The 21,090-nt window shown below is 42.8% G+C and overlaps 1 pseudogene; it reads right to left on the bottom strand.

Moving 5' to 3' along the window:
- Nucleotides 1-19,672: 19,672 nt before the first annotated feature.
- On the bottom strand, nt 19,673-20,608 carry LOC132395093 (sin3 histone deacetylase corepressor complex component SDS3-like; annotated as a pseudogene).
- Nucleotides 20,609-21,090: the final 482 nt, after the last annotated feature.

Consider the following 21,090-nt stretch of genomic DNA (forward strand, 5'->3'; position numbering starts at 1 on the left):
TACTGTCAAAATGAATCCAAACTCAGGTTGGAGGAACAACACCTTATATACCGGCTGGGTAGCCTCCAACATGATGGCATGAACATTGACTTCTCTAACTTCCATTAATGCCCCTCCTCCCCTTCTTACCCCATCCCTGACATACTTAGTTGTTTGCCTGTTTTCCATCTCCCTCTGGTGCTTCCCCCCCACCCCTTTTCTTTCTCCTGAGGCCTCCCATCCCATGATCCTTTCCCTTCTCCAGCTCAGTATCATGTTCACCAATCACCTTTCCAGCTCTTAGCTTCATCCCACCCCCTCCGGTCTTCTCCTATCATTTCGCATTTCCCCCTACCCCCACTACTTTCAAATCTCTTACTATCTTTCCTTTCGGTTAGTCCTGATGAAGGGTTTCAGTCCGAAACGTCGACATTGCCTCTCCTATACATGCCGCCTGGCCTGCTGTGTTCCACCAGCATTTTGTGTGTTTTGTTGATCGAGTTTGTCAAATGTGTTCCGGAAAGTTTTAAGTCACGGGGACCGGATGGGATGACCCCGGGCTACTGTGGGAAGTGAGGGAATTGATAGCTGAGTCACTGGCAATGATGTTTGCATTATCAATGAGAACGAGAGAGGTTCTGGAGGATTAGAAAGTTGCAGATATTGTTCCCTTATTCCAGAAAGGGAGTAGAGATAGCCCAGGAAATTATAAACCAGTGGGTCTTACTTCAGTGGTAGGTAAGTTGATGGAGAAGATCCTGAGAGGCAGGATTTATGAAAATTTCGAGAGGCATAATATGATTAGGAGTAGTCAGCATGGCTTTGTCAAAGGCAGGTCGTGCCTTACAAGCCTGATTGAATTTTTGAGGATGTGACTAAGCACATTGATGAAGGTAGAGTAGTAGATGTAGTGTATATGGATTTTAGTAAGGCATTTGATAAGGTACCCCAATGCAAGGCTTATTGAGAATGTAAGGAGGCATGAAATTCAAGGGGATATTGTTTTGTTGATCCAGAAATTGCTTGCCCATAGAAGGTAAAGAGTGGTTGTAGACAGGTCATATTCTGCATGGAGGCCGGTGACCAGTGGTGTGTCTCAGGGATCTGTTCTGGGACCCCTACTCTTTGAGATTTTTATAAATGACCTGGATGAGGAAGTGGAGGGATGGGTTAGTAAATTTGCTGATGACACAAAAGTTGGGTGTTTTGTGAATAGTGTGGAATGCTGTCAGAGGTTACAACAGGGCATTGATAGGATGCAAAACTGGGCTGAGAAATGGCAGATGGAGTTCAACCCAGTTAAGTGTGAGGTGGTTCATTTTGGTAGGCCAAATATGATGGTAGAATATAGTATTAATGGTAAGACTCTTGGCAGTGTGAAGCACCAGAGGGATCCTGTTGTCTAAGTCCATAGGACACTCAAAGCTGCTGCACAGATTGACTCTGTGGTTAAGAAGGCATACGGTGCATTGGCCTTCATCAATCATGGGATTGAGTTTAAGAGCCGAGAGGCAATTTTGAAGCTTTATAGGACCCTGGTCAGACCCCACTTGGAGTACTGAGCTCAGTTCTGGTCATCTCATTACAGAAAGGATGTGGAAAACAGAAAGCGTGCAGAGGAGATTTGCGAGGATGTTGCCTGGATTGGGAAGCATGCCTTATGAGAACAGGTTGAGTGAACTCAGCCTTTTCTCCTTGGAGTGATGGAGGAGGAGAGGTGCCCTGATAGGGTTGTACAAGATGATGAGAGGCATTGATCGTGTGGATAGTCAGAAGCTTTTCCCCAGGGCTGAAATGGCTAGCACAAGAAGGCATAGTTTTAAGGTGCTTGGAAGTAGGTAAAGAGGAGATGTCAGGGGTAAGTTTTTTATACAGAGAGTAGTGAGTGCGTGAAATGGGCTGCTGGTGGCGGTGATGAAGGCAGAAACAATAGGGTCTTTGAAGAAACAGAGAATCCTGGATGGCTACATGGAGCTTAGAAAAATAGAGGGCTATGGGTAAAGCCTAGGTTGTTCTAAGGTAGGGACATGTTCGGCACAGCTTTGTGGGCTGAAGGGCTTGTATTGTGCTGTATGTTTTCTATGTTTCTTAATTAGTACATAGAAGTCTCAATGCTAGAGTGTACAATACTTGATCTGCTATTAGCGAATGAGACAGGGCACATGACAGAAATTTGTGTAGGGAAACACTTTGCATTCACTGATCATAATGCCATTAGTTTCAAGGTAATTATAGAAAAGGGCAGAGCTGGTTTGTCACAGTCCCAACCATTAATTCCCTATTTGCTTCTAATTCTCTTTGATGGCAGCACACCTGGTTTCCGTCAAGACCTGTAGCATAAGAACCTCAGCTTTACAATCACTAGCTGCCAGATCATTGGTTTTGCCTGTGTGGTAATTAACATTTCCCAGCCGCTTAGGTCTGTGTGTTCTAAGTTTTGCTCCGGTACCGAGAATTACCTGCGAAACTCTGTCTCTTAACGTCAAGATCAGTTTTCTAAGTTCTACTCCAGTTCTGAGGTTTACCTGTGAAACCCAGTCTCTCTGCATCAAGATAAGTCTTCTAAAGTTTTACTTTAACACCAAGGTTTGCCTGCGTAACTCCATCTCTCCATGTTAAGAAGAGTTTTGTCTGCCGTTTCCCTTTCTATGCGCTGTGTCAAGATAATTCTGCCTGTCTCCTGCCATCCTGTTCTCCCTCCTGTTTGCTGTTCACATCTGCATCCTAACTAAGTCCCTGTGTCTGTGTCCTGCACTTACATACACCTCATTTGTTGCAACATGGTCCTCCATTTGATATTCCAAATTGGAAAAAGGCCAATTTGGTGGTATCAGGAAGTATCTATGATGTGTGGAGTTGGACTAGCTGTTTTCTGGCATAGGTGTACTTGGTAAGTGGGAGACCCTCAAAAAAGAATTTCTGAGTGTACAAAGCTTTTATGCGCCTGTCAGAATAAAAGGACAATGTACTTAGGGAACTTTGGGTTTTTGAGAGGTATTGATGCCGGGTTAAGAGAAAAAAGGAGGTGCATAGCAGGTATAGGCAGTTAGGAACAAATGCCAATATGAATATATGAAACTGGATGAATGTAAGAAATGTAAGAAATCAGGAAGGCTAAAAGAAGCCATGAGGTTGCCCTAGCAGACAAGGTGAAGGAGAATCCCAAGGTCTTCTACAGATGTGTTAAGAGAAAAAGGATAAAACGGATTGCAAGGGACAAAACTGGTCCTCTGGAAGATCAGAATGGGAATCTATTCATGGAGCCAAGAGAGATGGGGGAGATCTTAAATGGATTTTTTACATCTGTATAAGAATCTATAGAAGTGAGGCAAAGCAGAAGCAAGGTCATGGACCATATACAGATTACAGAAGGGAATGTGTTTGCTGTATTGAGGCAAGTTAGAGTGAATAAATCCCAAGGCCTTGACAAAGTGTTCTCTCAGGCCATATGGAAGGCAAGTGCAGAAATTGCAGTGGTGCTAGCAGGGATATTTAAAACATCCTTACCAATAGGTGAGATACCCAAGGATTGGAGGATAGCTAATGTTCTTTTGCTGTTTAAGAAATACTCTAAGAATAATCCAGAAAACTATAGGCCGGTGAGCCTTACATCAGTAGTGGGAAAGCTATTGGAAGGTATTCTAAGAGACCATATATATGGATATTTGGATAGAGATTGATTAGGGAGAGTCAGCATGGCTCTTTGTGTGATAGATCATATTTAACCAATCTTATAGAGTTTTTTGAGGATGTTACTAGGAACGGTGATGAAGGCAAGGCAATGGACGTTACCAACATTGGCTTCAGCAAGGCATTTCACAAGGTCACACTTGGAAGGCTGTTCAAGAAGGTTTGGTTGCTTGATAATCAGGATGAGGTAGTAAACTGGATTAGACATTGGCTTTGCGGGAGAAGGTGGTAGATGGTTGCCTCCCTGACTGGCCTGTGACTAGTGGAGTGTCATAGGGAACAGTGTTGGGTCCATTGTTGTTTTTTTAATCTATATCAACAATCTGAATGACAATGTTATTAACTGGATGAGTAAATTTGCAAATAGTACCAAGATTGGCGGTGTAGTGGATAGTGAGGAAGACTATCATGGTTTGCAGTGGGATCTGGACCAGGTGGAAAAATAGGATAAAAATTGCAGATGGATTTTAATGCAGACAAGTGTGAGGTACTGCATTTTGGGAGGACCAAGTAGAATACACAATGAGTGATAAGCCACTGAGGAGTGTAGTAGAACAAAGGGATCTGGGAATGCAAGTCCATAATTCATTGGAAATGGCCTATAGGTTGATGCAGCCATTAAGAAAGCTTTTGGCACATTGGCCTTCATTGATCAAAGTATTGAATACAAGAGTTGGGATGTTACGTTGAAGTTATATAAGACATTGTTGAGACCTAATTTGGATTATTGTGTGCCGTTTCGGCCACCTACCTACAGAAATGATGCAAATAAGATTGAACACACTCAAAATGCTGGAGGAACTCAGCAGGCTAGACAGCATCTGTGGGAAAGAGTTCAGCTGATGTTTTGGGCCAAAATCTTTTGGTAGGACTCTTGCTTGTGTTATGTCCGTAGCCCCCTCCTTTCTGAGAATCGCCAGATCACTGTTGGGTTGAGTCAAACGGGGGGCCCAAGACGTGAGGGGGAGACGTGCAGGATGTCACGTTTCTCCCCCCCCCCCCGCCCCCATAGCAATGTAAAGCTACGGGACATGGCCATTGTCTCTTGGAGACAGATTTGTGGATTGAGGTGCTGTGCTACATGAATGCCCTCGGACAAAGTGGGCTGGTTGAGGGAGAGATTGCATCACCCCCAACCTGATTGACATCTATGACCCTGCAAGTCAGAATAAAAGAGGGGCTGTAGGAACAACCCCTCAGACACACCAGAAGAAACGTTAAGCGACCACGTAACAGCAGACAGTCATCGGAAACCAAGCCACGTGCGTTCGATTCTGTGGCTGGAATCGGTGGCTGAAACCACAGAAAACGGCTTTTTAGCGAACAACGGGGAAACCTGCTCCCCTGACTCAACGGATTGACATCATAAAAGACTTGGGCAAGTTTAAACCACATCACTTTTAAACCCAACAACGCTGTAGCTTGAACGAACTGATAGTGACTTATCTTTCCATCGGAGAATACAGTAACCCATAGACAATGATAGAGTTTTTTCTTATCGGTTATTATTATACCCGCGCTTAGATTTAGTATTGATGACGTATATTATCTGTATGTTTGCATTAATCTTCTTTTTGTGCCCTTTATCAATAAATACTTTTAAAAATAGTACCATCAGACTTCAACGGACCTCTCTATCTTTGCTGGTAAGTGATCCAGCTACGGGAATTTCGTAACATTTGTAAATGAAATTGGACGTATATGGAGAAAAATTACAAGCAATTTGCTGGAACTGGAGGTCCCAACTGGAATAGTTTAGAACATTTTTCCCTAGAACATAAAAGACTGAGGGGAGATTTGATACAGGTTTACAAAATTATGAAGAGTGTATATAGGGTAAATGCAAGTAGGCTTTTTCCACTGAGGCTGGGGAGATGACACTAGAGGTCATGGGTTAAGGGTGAAAGGTGAAATGTTTAATGGGAACATGAGGGGGAACGTCTTTGCTCAGAAGGAGTTGAGAGTATGGAACGAGCTGCCAGCTCCAACTTCTAACTATCTTCTTTTCCATTTTGTTCACATTTACTGTAATAGAAATCTAACTTTTCTCAGGTCAATTATTTTAGATGTACTTGTCAGCTATGTTGAAATCGAAGCACTTTCATTGAGCTGAGCACTCATTGTTCCAATAGGGATAAATATTCAATTGTTAAACTGAGGGTATGAGCTTTCTGGTAACTATATGTGCAACACCCTTCCACTGAAATGTTGAAGCTGCTATTTCACAACCAGGATGAGTTTGGCAAAACCATGATTTTTCATTCCTTGATTACTTCCTCTTCACCTGTGCATTTTACAGATAAAGAAGAAGGTGAGGTGTGGAATATACAAGCTACATGTTCCAACACATCAATCCTGCTCAACCTTCCTGCATGCTGGCATTTATTTAAAGCGGGGGTGTCAAACTCATTTTAGGTCACGGGCCGGATTGGGCAAAATGCAGCTTCATGCAGGCCGGATCAGTTGGGCGCGTGCGAACGCAGCTTTCATTGCCTCCATTTTTTCGGCCTGTTCTCATGTGTCTCAGTCTCTGCTATAACTACAAAGTGTTTCACTTTACAAATTCCGTTTCTTATGAAGAAGACTGCCGAATAAACACTAAAAACCCTGAAAACCTGGTACCTGAATAAACTCAGCATTAGCCATATCATATGCCATAGGCGCTTCGATTACTGGGGCCAGCTTTAATAGTAATTAGATATTATCTCGTGGGCCAAAGATAATTCCACCGCGGGCCGGATTTGGCCCGTGGGCCTTGAGTTTGACATAATGATTTAAAGGATTGCCTCAGAGACTCCTCAGGTGTTCTGCTACCTTGCAATTCCACCAAACATTGATACATATTCTAACACAAATTGTGAAATAAGAACTAAGTTGATACCTACTTTCTGCTGATTCTTACTTATTAGAAAAAAACTGTCTTTTGCATGAGGGTGATTTAAGGTGTGCTTAGGTATGTGGATAATCTTCCAAAAAGTGATTTTTTAATCTTGACAGTTTGTGTCATATTAAGGAGCTCTGATACAAATAACATCTCATACCTTTGTATAATTGCTCAATATTATGCTTCTCTCTTCAGTACCAGCATTTCATTCCATTTTTATCTGTCATAAATCATCTTCTCAGGTTGTCTGTTTTGCCTTGATACGACAAGTTGTTTTATACAGGTCACGTTTTACACTGAAATGGCTTTTGCTCTGGAATCGCAAGTCACCCTGTTGGAGGTTCCTCCCATGTTTTGGATCAGAGATTACTTCAAATTCTCAGTGATATTTTCCAAGTTACTAAATTAACTATTTTCAGCATGAAAAACTCTAAAAAAAAAAATAGCCTGGCACTGACAACATTAACATTTTACTAATATAGATATCCTTCAAAATCTGTTTCAAATCCTAATTTGTACCCCAGTGACTTTGAATGATGACTTGGTTATGAATCCAACTGGAATTCCATTAAATGCCTCAATTCAAGGACATTTGTTTGAATGACTTAATGTGGGATTGATTAAATAATCCATTTCAGAATGTAAGCAAGGATTGTCAATGTGTGGCCTATATTTTAGAATAATCCTCAAAAAGGTTTGAGGAAGGTTGGATAGGATAGGCTTTTATCCAGTGTTATTTAGAAGAATGAGAGAACACTCAATTGAAAATCCTAATGAGTTATGACTGTGTTGATATAGAGGAGATGTTTCTTCATCTAGAACTTGGACTCCTTGCTTAAAAGTAAGGGTTCATACAAGGCAGAGAGAAGACTTGTTTTTTTTTCTGTCAGGTGGCTGTGAGACTTTGGAACTCTTCTCAAAATGAGGTGACGGAGTCTTTATTTATTTTTAAGACAAAGCCAGATAAATTGGCTTCATTGGCTCTTCACTCATCCCTGGAACATCTGGACAGCAAAAATGCATACATCAGGATACTCTTTATCAACCAAAGTTTATCATTCAATTCTATCATACCCTCAAAACTAATCAGTAAACTTCAAGACCTTGGTCTCAATATTTCCTTGGGCAATTAGATCCTTGACTTCCAGCAAGATGGCAGTGCAAGTGAACCTTGGGTACTGCAGAGCTGCTCATTGATTGGAGTAGCTGGGCTGGTGTTGGCGAGGTGTCGATGGAGCTGGTCGGCATATTGGAGGATCCCATTAAGATATTGGACGATCCTGTCAGCATATCAGAGAATTCTGCCGAGGTATTGGTGGAGCCGGTTTGGGTACAACGGAGATGACTTGGCAGCAGATCGTGTTACTACCCAATCAGAAGCATTTGAGTTGGTGCAGTGTAACTACGGGAGATTGAATGAATGAATGATCTTTATTGTCATTATACATAGATACAATGAAATTCTGTTTGGCTTCCTCTCAGGTAATTAAATAAAGCAATAGATAAAAACAAGACAGTAATAGAAAAACAGTATTAAAAAGATAAGTAGCAGAAAATAAGTTGCAGCATTGTCACGGACATTTCACTTGCGCTTGCAAGACTCTGTTGGACAGTGATAATGTAAGTTGCTACAGACCTGTTACCCTTGTCTGGTGGAGGGATAGTCAACATGGGCTATGTAGCCTCAGTTTGAGGGAGAAAGAGGCCTCAAGCCTTGGGCTTGCCTGCTGCTGCAGACCAGGTGAGCGACACGGAAGCACTGCAGTGTGGTTGAGCTCAGCTGGGGCCTGGCCTCAGCCCTCCCATTACAAGCGGTGGAATGACAGGCTGGAGTGTGTGAATCTGTACACTGCCTGGAAGCTGTACCATCGGACTGCTGGACATTATCACTCAGGGTCTTGACTACGTATGTTTCTTTTTGGGTGAATATGCTTCTTTGCTTGATGTTTTGGATTATGTTACTCACTATTTTTGAACGTTCGCTTGCTATTTTGAATGTTTTGCACCTTGGCCTCAAGGGAATCCTATCTTGTTCAGCTGTATCTATGTATGGTTTGAATAATAATTAAACTTCATTTGATTTGATTTCCTGACCTGCAGGCCCCAGTTAGTTTGGATTGGCAACAACACCTCATCCACTACATCCAGCAGCACAGGTACACCACAAGGCTGTGTTCTTAGACCTCCGCCCTACGCAATTTATACTTTTTTTTTACTTCTGACTGTGAGGCTAATCACATCTCCGATGCCATATTGAAGTTCACTGATGTTGGCCAAATCTTAGGTGATGATGAATCAGCAAGTAGGAGGGAGATTAGAAATCTAGCTGAGTGGTGCCACAACAACAACCTCTCACTCAATGTCAGCAAGACCAGGGAGCTGATTATTGACTTCAGGAGGAGGAAACCAGAGGTCCATGAGCCAGTTCTCTTCAGGAGATCAGAGCTGGAGAGGGTCAGCAACTTTAAATTCCTCAGTGGTATAATTTCAGAGGATCTATCTTGGACCCACAAAAGTAGAATTACAAAGAAAGCACTGTAGCGATGTGCTACACACAGCGCTGAAATAATGACACACAGTCGGTAAGTCGTTTCGAGACTAGTTTATTCAAACTTCGCGGCGCTGGCACTTAAATCCCTAGCGCCCGCCCTCTCCGGGCAGAAATGACATCAGAGGTGCATTACCAAAGTCTCCCCCCGCGCGCTGGCTATTTGTGAGCTGGTTCACCTGCGCAGAAAGTGGGTCGCCACATAACCCCCCCCCCCCAGAACCGGCAATACACCCCCCAATGTCCACAGTCTGGACCTCAACCGACTGCGCCAAGTCCACATGGGCTGGTTTGAGTCGGTCCACCGTGAAAACCTCCTCGCTCCCCCCAATGTCCAGAACGTACGTGGTCCCATTGTTGTTGATCACCTTGAATGGCCCCTCGTACGGCCGCTGTAGCGGTGCCCGGTGTCCGCCCCTTCGTACAAACACAAGCTTACAGTTCTACAGGTCTTTGGGTACGTGGGTCGGGGTCCATCCGTGCTGTGAAGTCGGTACGGGGGCCAGGTTGCCGAGCCTTTCACGTAGCCTGTCCAGGACTGCTGCGGGTTCTTTCTCTTGCCCCCTTGGGGCTGGTATGAGCTCTCCCGGGACGGCCAGGGGTGCGCTGCACACCAACTCAGCCGACGAGGCGTGCAGATCCTCTTTGGGCGCTGTACGAATTCCAAGCAGGACCCAGGGAATGGAGTAGATGGTGATAATAAATCAGCCATGTCTCAGTCCTTCAAAACTTTAAACTGGTTACAGAAGTCCTTTACATACTGGTTCAGTTCACAGAGTCCATCCAGATGTTTTGTCAGGGCCCCCTCAACCGCGGCTGGTTTGCCAGCTGAACCTTTATGCCCGTACAGTGTTATGCCGGGCACAAATAATACAATGGCAACATAATTTCTCAACATATCTGCCCATCCCTGGCCAAAACCAGGCCTGCCAGAGGGTCATGTTCATGCTGTGCCTTCCCTGATGCATTACCCCACTACATAACATCAGTAATATCTGCCTAATACGTGGTGAGGCTACCAAGACTCCTACCTCCTCATGTGCCCAGCTCCTATCTGCTCCCTCTCTCGTCTATGTTTCCTTCTCCTCTGCCTCCAGCTCTTTATCTAATTTTACTCAACTGTCTCCATTTGTTTCCTTGCAATTTCAGTTGCCTCTTGTTGTCCTCCTCTCCTTTTTGCCCTGATGTCTGCCCACTCACTTGCCTTCTGCCCCTTACTTTCCCCCTTCTGGTGACCCTTTACTTTAAGCACTGCTTCCTCTGCTGGCAGCCTCACTGCTTCCAACAGTTCTTGTATTAGGTGCCCCTGCTATATACCTGCCCCTGTTGAGGTTACAACCCCTTGTCGTGCACACACCACCAGATAATCATACACTATCCTGAAGGCATATCTGCTGCCAGCACATATATATTTACTCATCTGCCCTTACTATAGCTCAGAGCACAGATTCTGTCAACTGAGCTAAAAAACGCCTGCAGTTAGTCCCTCACCTGTTTCCTTCATCACAGCCTATCCAATCTGTTGCTTCTCATCTATGTACCTCCAAAACCTGTCTATAAAAATTTCCTATGATTCCCCTTCTAGAGGTGTTTCCCATACACTGATATCTTCCTCCTGTTCTATTTCCTTTTGGCACTCATGTGCCGCCCCATCTGTTAGGATGGTACGTGCAGGGTTCATTCCAGTGTCCCTTATTATTCTGACCGACTTGTCTTTGGGGGGGTGAGAAATGCCTCCTAAGCTGCCCCTCTGCTGTCAGTGACTGCTCTCGGCCTCACTGTGTCCAGTAACTCTACAATGGTATGGAGAGTGTGGTATGAGTTGTCCCTTAAGCACAGCAGGTATGATTTCATTTCTTTGTTCTTTCTGCAAATATGCATGGCATAGAATGACTGCTGCGTTATCTCCCTTCCTCTTTGGTTTTTTCATCATTGCCAATGTTCCTCTTGGGGTCAGGACTTAACCCACGTGACTTTATTCATTCCCATTCAAACTTTGCATTTATGGAGTATATACTCTGTGAGTTCTCCACTCTTCATAATTGATCCCATGATGTTCTTGTCCCTTTTATGTACAGTAGAAATATTAATATTTCTGCTTTAGCTTCCATTTTAGAAGTTGATTACAAACAAGAGAAAATCTGCAGAAACTGTATATCCAAGCTACACACTCAAAATGCTGGAGCAACTCTGCAGGTCAGGCAGCATCTATGGAAAAAGAGTAAACAGACAATGATGGGTCTCGGCCCCAAACATCAAATGTTTACTTTCTTACATAGATGCTGCCTCGCCTGCAGAGTTGCTCCAGAATTTTGTGTGTGTTGTTAGGATCTGATTATCAGGTTTTCCCACACATGGTCAGGCACACACAAAGAATTCCCCAAACAAATGTACACACACTCTCTGGAGTCCCAAGCTATCCCCAAAATAGTGTTCTCAGTAGCCCAGGTTCCCTTAATCCTTTGCCCACCAAACAAGTATGCTTGCATCCTCTCTGAAGGTACAAGCACCTGAGGGAGAAACTAATTAACACAAACATTCTAATATCTTTTGATGACAAAGAGACAAACACCTAAAATTAATGGTGTTAGGGCTATTTCTAACAATATTCCCTCCAATTTTTTTTAAAGGTGCGCAGACCAATCATTGCTCTGAGCAGGAAATTTTTACACTGCCTCACAACTGTACAACACTCTAAATACTTTTTCTTGATTTTTTTCTTTGATTTTTTCTTGATTTTTTTCTTTGATTTTTTCTTGATTTTTTTCTTTGATTTTTTCTTGATTTTTTCTAAATATTGCCTCACTCTAAATATGCATACAATGAATATTAAGAATGAGAATTTTGCAAGTTCACATACATTTGATTTTATTTATCAACTAGACAATGGAGTGACCCATTGGGGCACCCTTCGAGAGAAGGGTAGTGCAGTCTGATGTGACCAGAATGAACGTTGCGTTTTCCTGAACAGTATTGGTATCGCTTTGCTTTGGAAATTGAAGAAGAAAACCTCAGTTTATTAAAGAAGAACGACGCGTAGCAAGGTAAATATAGCTCCTCCTCACTTAACACAAGACACTTTTGATAGCATCATTTCTTCATTTCAGGTGGATCTACCATCCTTCTGCCTCTCATTATCATTCTGGAGACGTCCAGTCCTTTCATCCACCATCTCTTCATCTCTTCTGCTGTTTATTCTTTGTCTTTGATCTTGGAGACGTGCATTTCTCTGCTCCTTTGTCTCTTCCTCTCTCCTCCTTCTATGCCAATTGTTGTCATTTTGGAGATGAGCATGCCTCTTCTCCTCTGTCTCTTCTCTCATCTTTTTTGTCCTGACTCTTTGATCCTGGAGTTGTGTGGCCCAGGCCTCATCTGATTCTTGTTCTCTCCCTCTCCTTGCCGCTTCCTGACAATGTTTGGCATCATCTCTTGACCATAATGCCCCCCTTCTCTTTCCACATGGCATAATTAGGCTGACCATATTTTTTTTTTACCCTAATGCTGGATAGAAGATACGAAGCAGTAATACCAAAGGAAGCTGATTATTCTTGATGATGTGGTTGCCGTTCTCCTAAATGGACGTGATATAGTCACCGTTGTCCTTTGACTGCAGCAAAGGGTTTGATGGATGTCTTGAAGTACATCATTACAATAAAGTTTAATATTCTCTTATTGATGGGTGGCAGTTATATGTGTCCCAATCCTGCACATACTAATAGTGAACAGCAAAATGTGACCGCTCGAAATAGAACTGCCCTGCCCTTTTGCTCTGGTTAGTGTCACTGCTGTGAGGATCATGAGTAGCTTCTGAGGCTGGCCGTGCGCATGCATCATGGTGTCGCATCGCGGTTTCCATCATGGCCGGCATCGGCTCTCAGGTGAAAGCGGGGCTGTTGATTTTGCCGAGTGAGCAATTTTATATGAATATACAACCCTGAATTTTGCCTGCATTCTGTAAGTTAGCACATTTTAAGTCTATTTAGCCAAAAATAGTGCCGTGTAATGCACCGTTTGCGCTAACTGGAGGTCACAAACAGAGCATGAGAGTTTTAGTAGTATATAGATTGAAATGCATAATGAAATACAGAGCAACAAAGGAAATCTTTCATGTTTCATTGTCTTTTTCTAGCTGCGTCCAAATCCAGCTGTGCTGCAACAAAAGAATGTGCACCAGAGCATAGCGGGTTACTGTGCAGATGTGCACCTAATTAGCTTAGAGGAAACAGCGGTCGCTGAGTACACAAATATGGAAAGTACACAAAAACTATTGACTGCCTACACCAGTGACCATGTTTAGTGTTGTGTATTTAATATTCAGTAATATTTGAGTAATATTGTAAATATATTGTTTGAATAAGCATTCTTGTTCATATAAATAATTCACCATGGGTTATATATGTAACAAAACATGAATTTCATATGCCATGATGCTACCACGGCATATGTGCATGCCTTGCTTAAAGTAAAAATGAATAATACTGAGTTACTGCCTGGCTCCCTTGTTTTCCTTTAAATTAGCTTTTATCTTTTGGGGTTACAAAACAGAACAGTGGTGATGAGAAAGTTTTAAATGGACTTGAGATGACTAAATATTCAAGCACAGTAAGGTGTTTGAGATTTTAAAAAGCTCAGCAAGACGATTGAGTAAAAATAAAGCAGTACAGCATGTGTTCTTCGGAATGGACAGACATAGTCAAGATTAAAGAACAGAAAGTGGACAAATTCGCAAGTTCGTAAACAGTGAGTACTGAGTAAGAACTATCATAAATTTTAAAAAACAGTAGTTTCTGGCTACATCAAAATAATAGAAATTTGGTTGCACACAAGAACTGGATTTTATATACTGAATGGATTGAGCAATATGTTGAAGCAAATGAAATGGCCAATGAGAAGCGGTCTTTCTTGAATGCCTTTCCACAAAATGGATTTGAATGGCATTTCAAAGATACTGAAATGAAGCCTACAGATCTCCAGCTAAGAACTTATACTGAAGAAAAAGATAACTTGTGTGCGAATTACATTGGCAACAATGAAAAACAATAACCAATAAGCCACATTGAGTTTGTATGTGGTAAAAACAGGACGGCCAGTATTGTGGGGCCGTGAGTGGCCGAGACAACTACATTTTGATTGGATATCCATCCACCATGTCCATGCCACATTCCCTGCAAAAGAGTCAATTGAAAGCGAATTAAGAAAGGTACTGATGATGCCACAACAGTGCTCAAGGATGGCAATGGAAAATTCAAATATATCAAGGGTAAAATAGTATCAAATGAAAATGCCTCAGCCAAGTTTTGTACAGCCATTCCAGCTCCTTATACCATTCGTGATAAATTAGCCAGTGAGCATGGTGGCTGAAGGAATTCTTTCAAAATCTGAGTGGAGCCCATGGGCAACACCAGTGGTCCCAGTGGACAAGAAGAATGGCTCTGTCAGGATTTGTGGTGATCTTAAGGTCACTATCAATCCAGTACTGAAAGTATTTCAATACCGTCTGCCCAAAGATTTGCAAACCTTTCTGGAGGAAAACAATTCAGTAAAATGGACTTAGCTGAGGCTTAAATACAGATGGAGATGGAAGAGGAGTCCACAGTGCTTTTCATCATAAAAACTCAAAGGCTTTATCACTATAAAGGCTTATTTTTGGAGTAGCTTCTACACCTGCACTGGGGCAGAAAGCTATGGACCAGGTGCTGCAAGACTGTCCAGGCACTCAGTATTACCTGGATGATGTAATTGTTACTGGTAAGGATGATAAGGAACATCTTTAAAATCCCAAGACAGTGTTAAAAAGATTGGAAGAATATGGGCTCAGAGCATGATGTGACAAGCATGACTTATTTAAACTCAACACTTACTGTAGCCACACCATCGATGCACAAGGATTACACATGTGTGTTGAGAAAATTTAAGTAGTAGTGGATGCCCCAAGGCCCAAGGATATGTCACAGCTGTGGTCCTTTCTAAGATTTGATAACTACTATAACAGGTTCCTGCCAAACCTGGCTGCCATGCACCACCCTTTGAATTTATTTCTGCAGATTAGGCAAAGGACAAAGCAGTGTGAGGTGACTTTCCAAAAGGTGAAGGAAATAGTGATGACCGACACTGTACTCACACATTATGATCCATATTGTTCAGTGAAGTTTCCGTGTGACACATCACCTTATGATGTACCATAGTTGCAGTCAGGTCAAATGTTATGAGTGATGGAAGCAAACTCTCCAATGCTTTTGCATTACATTCCCTTACTGTTCCAGAGAAAAATTATGCACAATTTGACAGACAGGAATTGTGTCTGGTTTGGGGTGTAAAATGTTTCAACTAGTACTTGTATAAGAGGGAGTTTACCCTTGTTACTGATCATCAACCACTAGTGTCCATTTTTAATCCACAGAAGTGTGTTCCACTGGCAGCAGTGGCATGAATGCAGAGATGGGCTCTGTTTCTCGGAGGATCCAATTACAAAATTGAACTCAAGAGGACAACTAATCTTGGAAATGCTGATGGATTGTCCAGTTTACCCTTGGAAAAGGAAATATCTGAAACATTTCCAAGAGACGGAAACCAGAAAAGGACCCCACAGTGTCTCAGTTCTACATGGCCACTCAAAATGGATGGAATATGCAGCAGCAATTCCAGTTCCCCCTTTTTACCAGCACTGTGGTGAACTTGCCCTTTATGAAGGTAGCCCTATGTGGGGATTGAGAGATGTTGTACCATTGAAGTTGAGAGCTAAAGTGTTGGAGGAGCTACATGCTGGTCATTTAGGAATAGCCAAAACAAATAAGTTGGCACAAAGCTTTGTCTGTTGGCATGGATTAGATGAGCAGATCAAGCAGCTTGCCTTGCACTGTGCGGGATGCCAATACATCCAGAAGGTGCCAAGAGCAGCGCAACTACACCCCTGGGAATGGCCTGCATTGTCCTAGCAGAGAACTGGTATAGATTTTGCTGGACCATTTATGGACACAAGTTTCTTGGTTTGCAGGCAGAAGTGTTCCTTGTAGCCTCCACTACAGACTCAAGCACTGCTGTTATGTTGAGAAGCCTCTTCACAAGGGCTGATGTTCCGGAACACCTAGTCAGTGACAATGGTCCACAATTTGTTGCAGACCAGTTTCAATCATTCCTGAAAATGAATGGAATAAGACCTGTACCATACCACCCAGTTACAAATGGCTTTTTAAAAATTTATTCCTTTATGGGATGTAGGTGTCGCATCTTGAGAAGGTGGTGATGAGCTGCCTTCTTGAACTGCCGCAGGTCCTGAGGTGCAGGTACACCCACCGTGCTGTCAGGGAGGGGATTCCATGATTTTGACCCAGCCACAATGAAGGAACAGTGATATGTTTCCAAGTCAGGATGGTGAGTGACTTGTAGAGAGGTTTCCATGTGGTGGTGTTCCCAGGTGTCTACTATTCTCGTCCTTCTAAATGGTTTTGGTTGTGGATCTGGAAGGTGCTGCCTTAGGAACTCTGGTGTATTCTTGCAGTGCATCTTGTAGACAGTACACACTGCTGCAATGGTGGAGGGATTGGATGCTTGTGGAAGGGGTACCAATCAAGTGGGCTGCCTTGTACTGGATGCTGCCAAGTTTCTTGAGTGTTGATGGAGCTGCACTCATCCAGGCGAGTAGTGAGTATTCCATTACACTTCTGACCTGAGCCTTGTAGATGGTGGACAGGCTTTGGGGAGTCAGGAGGTAAATTACATACCACAGGATTCCTAGCCTTTGACCTGCTCTGGTAGCCATGGTGTTTATTTGGCGAGACCAGTTCAGTTTCCTGTCAGTGGTAACCCTCAGGATGTCGGTAGTAAGAGATTCAGTGATGGTGATGCCACTGAATGTCAAGGGACAATGTTTAGGGCCTCTCTTTTTGGAGTTGGTCATTGTCTGGCACTTGTGTGGCTTGAATGTTACTTGCCACTTGTCAGCCCAAGCCTGGATATTGTCCAGGTCCTGCTGCATTTGGGTATGAACTGCTTCACTATCTGAGGAGTCACGAATGGTGCAGAACATAGTGCAGTCATCTGTGAGCATCCCCACTTCAGGCCTTATGATGGAAGGAAAGTCACAGATGAAGCATTTGAAGATGGTTGGGCCTAGAACAGTATTTGTGGAGACTAAATCCTGTCTCCACATTGAAGAAACCCTCCAGCATGTTGTGTAGCATTACCACCGTGCTAAATGGGATAAACTTTGAACAGATATAGCAGCCCAAGACTGGGCATCTATGAGGAGCTGTGGACCATCAGTAGCAGCAGAACTCTACTCAACTACAATCTGTGACCTCATGGCCCTGCATATCCCCCACTCTAACATTACCACCAGGCCAGGGGACCTACTCGAGTTCAATGAAGAATGCAGGAGGGCATGCCAAGGACTACACCAGGTAAACCTCAATATGAGGCGTCACACGGGTGAAGCTACAATACAGGACCACTTGCGTGCCAAACACCATAAGCGGCATGTAATAGACAGAGATAAGTTATCCCACAACCAATGGATCAGATGTAAGCTCTGTCATCCTGCCATATCCAGCCATGAATGGTGATGGACAATCTAACTACTCACTCGAGGAGGAGGCTCCACAAATATCCCAATCCTCAATGATAGGAGAGGCCAGCACACCTGTGCAAAAGATAAGGCTAAGGCACTAGCAACAACCTTCAGTCAGAACTGCCGAGCAGGTGATCCAGCTCAGCTTCCTCCAGAAGTCCCCAGCATCCCAGATGTCAGTCTGCAGCCAATTCAATTCACTCCATATGATATCAAGAAACAGCTGAAAGCGCTGGATATTGTGAAAGCTATGGGCCCAGACAAAATCCTGGCAACAGTCCTGGAGACTTGTCCTTTAGAATTTGCTGTGCCACTAGCCAGGCTGTTCCAGTACAGCCACAATACTGACATCTTCCTGACAATGTGGAAAATTGCCCAGGTATGTGCTGTACACAAGGAACAAGACCAAGTAAAACCCAGCCAATTACCGCCCTATTAGCCTACTCTCAATCATCAGCAAAGTAATGGACCAAAGATCTAAATACCAGAGGTGAGGTGAGAGTGATAGCCCTCAACATCAAGGCAACATTTGACTAGGTATGGCATCAAGGTGCCCTAGCTAAATGGCTTGACAGATTTGTCCAGAATCTAAAGAACACACTGTGAGCAATGTCAGCAGAACACATTACACTAGCAGTGAATCAGAATCATGCCAATTTCCTCCTTGCATATCACAATGCAACGTGCACCACAACCAGCAATACTCCAACTAAGCTGTTCCTGAGATGTCCCTTTCTAGCACACTTGCATCTCCTCAAACCCAATCTCAGAAGGAGTACGCAGGACAAACAGCTGAGACATATTGAGGGCTCCTCAAACAAGGAAGTTTGATGTTTCACTCCTGAAGAAGCAGTTCCAGTGAGCAATGACAGAAGTGGGTACTCAGAAAGATTAAGGACAGAACTGGACCACTCTCCTACACAATGGAGATGGTGTCTGATATCATCTGAAGATGATGTATCAATCAGCTGAGGAGAGTAGAGTCAATTGTTAGAGAAAAAAGGAGTCCAGAGCTATCAGAACCACTTTGTATAGTCCCAGATTCAACTTCTACAACCACTACAGAGGAGGACCCGTTACCTGAGGTTGTTTCACAGTCACGTTTCACCCAGCAAGCAAAGAGATCTCTCTTTAAGGAAAGATGTTATCCCACAGGATTAAGAAATCTTCCACAGCGATTAAATCATTAGGCCTAACTGGGACAAATTAAAATGTACTGTGCTGTAGATGTCTGTATCATAGTTGTAATATGTATAGCCAAAATACATTCTATATTGAGTTGAAGTTTATAGCTAAGCAGAGAGGTGTGTTATGTATTTAATATTTCAGTAATATTGTAAATATATTTTTGATTAAGCATTCTTTTTTTAAGTAATTCACCACAGTTATATGTAGGAATGTTTCAATTGCATACATCATAACATTAACACATCAAACGTCCAGATCTTGTGTTGTGTATGGGGCCTGATTACACAACAATGCTATTAATAAAAATACTGGAGGCAGGAGCTAAGTTTCATGGTCCTTTACTGGCATGATCCGAAGTCAACACACACATACAGATCAATACACGCCCAGTAGCGCATGCTCAATATGCACCTAATAGTGCATTCAACGATGTGTTACTAAAACATAAAGTAGTCCCTTATTATACTGTAGGCTATATGGTACACTCTTCCCATTTTATTTTAATAGTATATCAACTGCTTTTTTTACTGGGGCACTATGCTGAACAAATATTCTTACCCTTAACATACAAGCACCTACCATTTGTTTACTTAGTAACATAATAATATCAAATTATAACAAGTCCTCCTTTATTATACCTTTGGTCTAAGACCCATCTACAACTCAAGTCTCTGGGGGGGGGGATCTTCTCTGCCTCTACAGGTAATGTCTGTCAATAAACTTGTTTATTTTAATACAGATGTCCATATAAAAGTCATGAAACGTTGACCTCTGAACATTGGGAGTTAAGATGTGCATCTCCAACTTGCTAAGAGTTCTAGGCAGCAGATCGCCTCCGTACAATGAAGACTCCTCTGTGCAGCTGTCCTAGATATATACGCATCTTTGTGCTATCACTTGTCTTCCTTACCTGTATCTCATTTGTTCCAACTGCTAATTACACAGCCAATCTTCGTATTCTCCTTAGATTCCAAATACATAGCCTGACCTTGATGATACCATCTCTTATCATCATATAACTTCCCATCTTCTATTCGTGCTTCATATTTTTGTGCTGGTAATTCAGCAGGAGTGCTGGGAAGATGCTCAGGAGAAGACAGAGATGCTGGTCTTTTTGGAGGTTTAAGCTTATTGAGAATTCACAGATCTTCCATTATCTGTTCATCTGTTAACAAGGTATTTAACTGCACAGGTGCAGGTTTTCATCTTTTGTCTGTAGTTGGAACAGGGTCATTAGGTCTCCTCCTTAGTTTCCTAGTCATTATTGGCTTTACCTCCATTGAAACTCCTGTGACTCCATTGTTAGCCTCTCATTCTCAATCATTTTTTTATTTTCTTCTAACTCAACCTTTTTATCTTCAATTTCCTTCACTGCTGTTTTCTTCTTTTTAATATAGTTCCTTTCCGCTTGTTCTGTCTCCGGTTGCAGAGAAAGCTCTGCATTTTGTATTCCTTCCTTGTATTGTTGATCTAGTTTCTTCATCCTTTTCTGATACTCCTGCAAGGTGCCTTCCTGTAACTGCTGCAGCTGTCTTTTCAGAGATGTCAATTTCTCCTGGTACATCTGCTCTTTTACTTCCAGGTAGTCTTCATCATCCTGCTTATTGGCAATATCTGTCTTCCTTGCATCCTTTGTATCTTCATCCGAGTCGCGGCCACAGATAGTGCATTCATCCTCATTGTCGACGCTGTCTAGCTCCTCCTCGTCATTATAATAGTCGACAATGGGTGAGAGGAGAGATACGGACATCTTCCCCACCAGGCTGCCCTCCTTTGTTGATACATCTAGTGCCTTGATGGTGTGCCAATCCAAATGGATTTTCCTGAGCCATTCACATCCCAGCAATGGTGGTCCTCCATTTTTCAGTACATAGAGGTTCAGCAGCTGTGTTTTGTCTCTGTAGGTCACGGTCACTTTAATTTTACCTTTGGGATACAGTATCTGTTCTGTGTAAGTCTCTAGCAGTAGTTTAGTTCACTTCAGAGGTATGTGAGAAGACAGTCATTTGTAGTCACGTACAGAGATCACTGTTAAATTGAACCTGTGTCCAACTCCATTTTCAGTCTCACACCTGCCACTTGTGGAGTGATCCTTATTACTCTTTGATCATCTGTCTCTTTCACGCTGTGAAGTTGCAGACAAGAAAATTCACTTTCCTCTGAGTCATTTTCATCAGAATTGCTTTCTTCCATTTTGTATACATTGTTGTGTTTTCCTTTCTGGGGTTTCTTGTT

The sequence above is a fragment of the Hypanus sabinus genome, chromosome 6 (genome assembly GCF_030144855.1).
Source record: "Hypanus sabinus isolate sHypSab1 chromosome 6, sHypSab1.hap1, whole genome shotgun sequence".
NCBI lineage: Eukaryota > Metazoa > Chordata > Chondrichthyes > Myliobatiformes > Dasyatidae > Hypanus > Hypanus sabinus.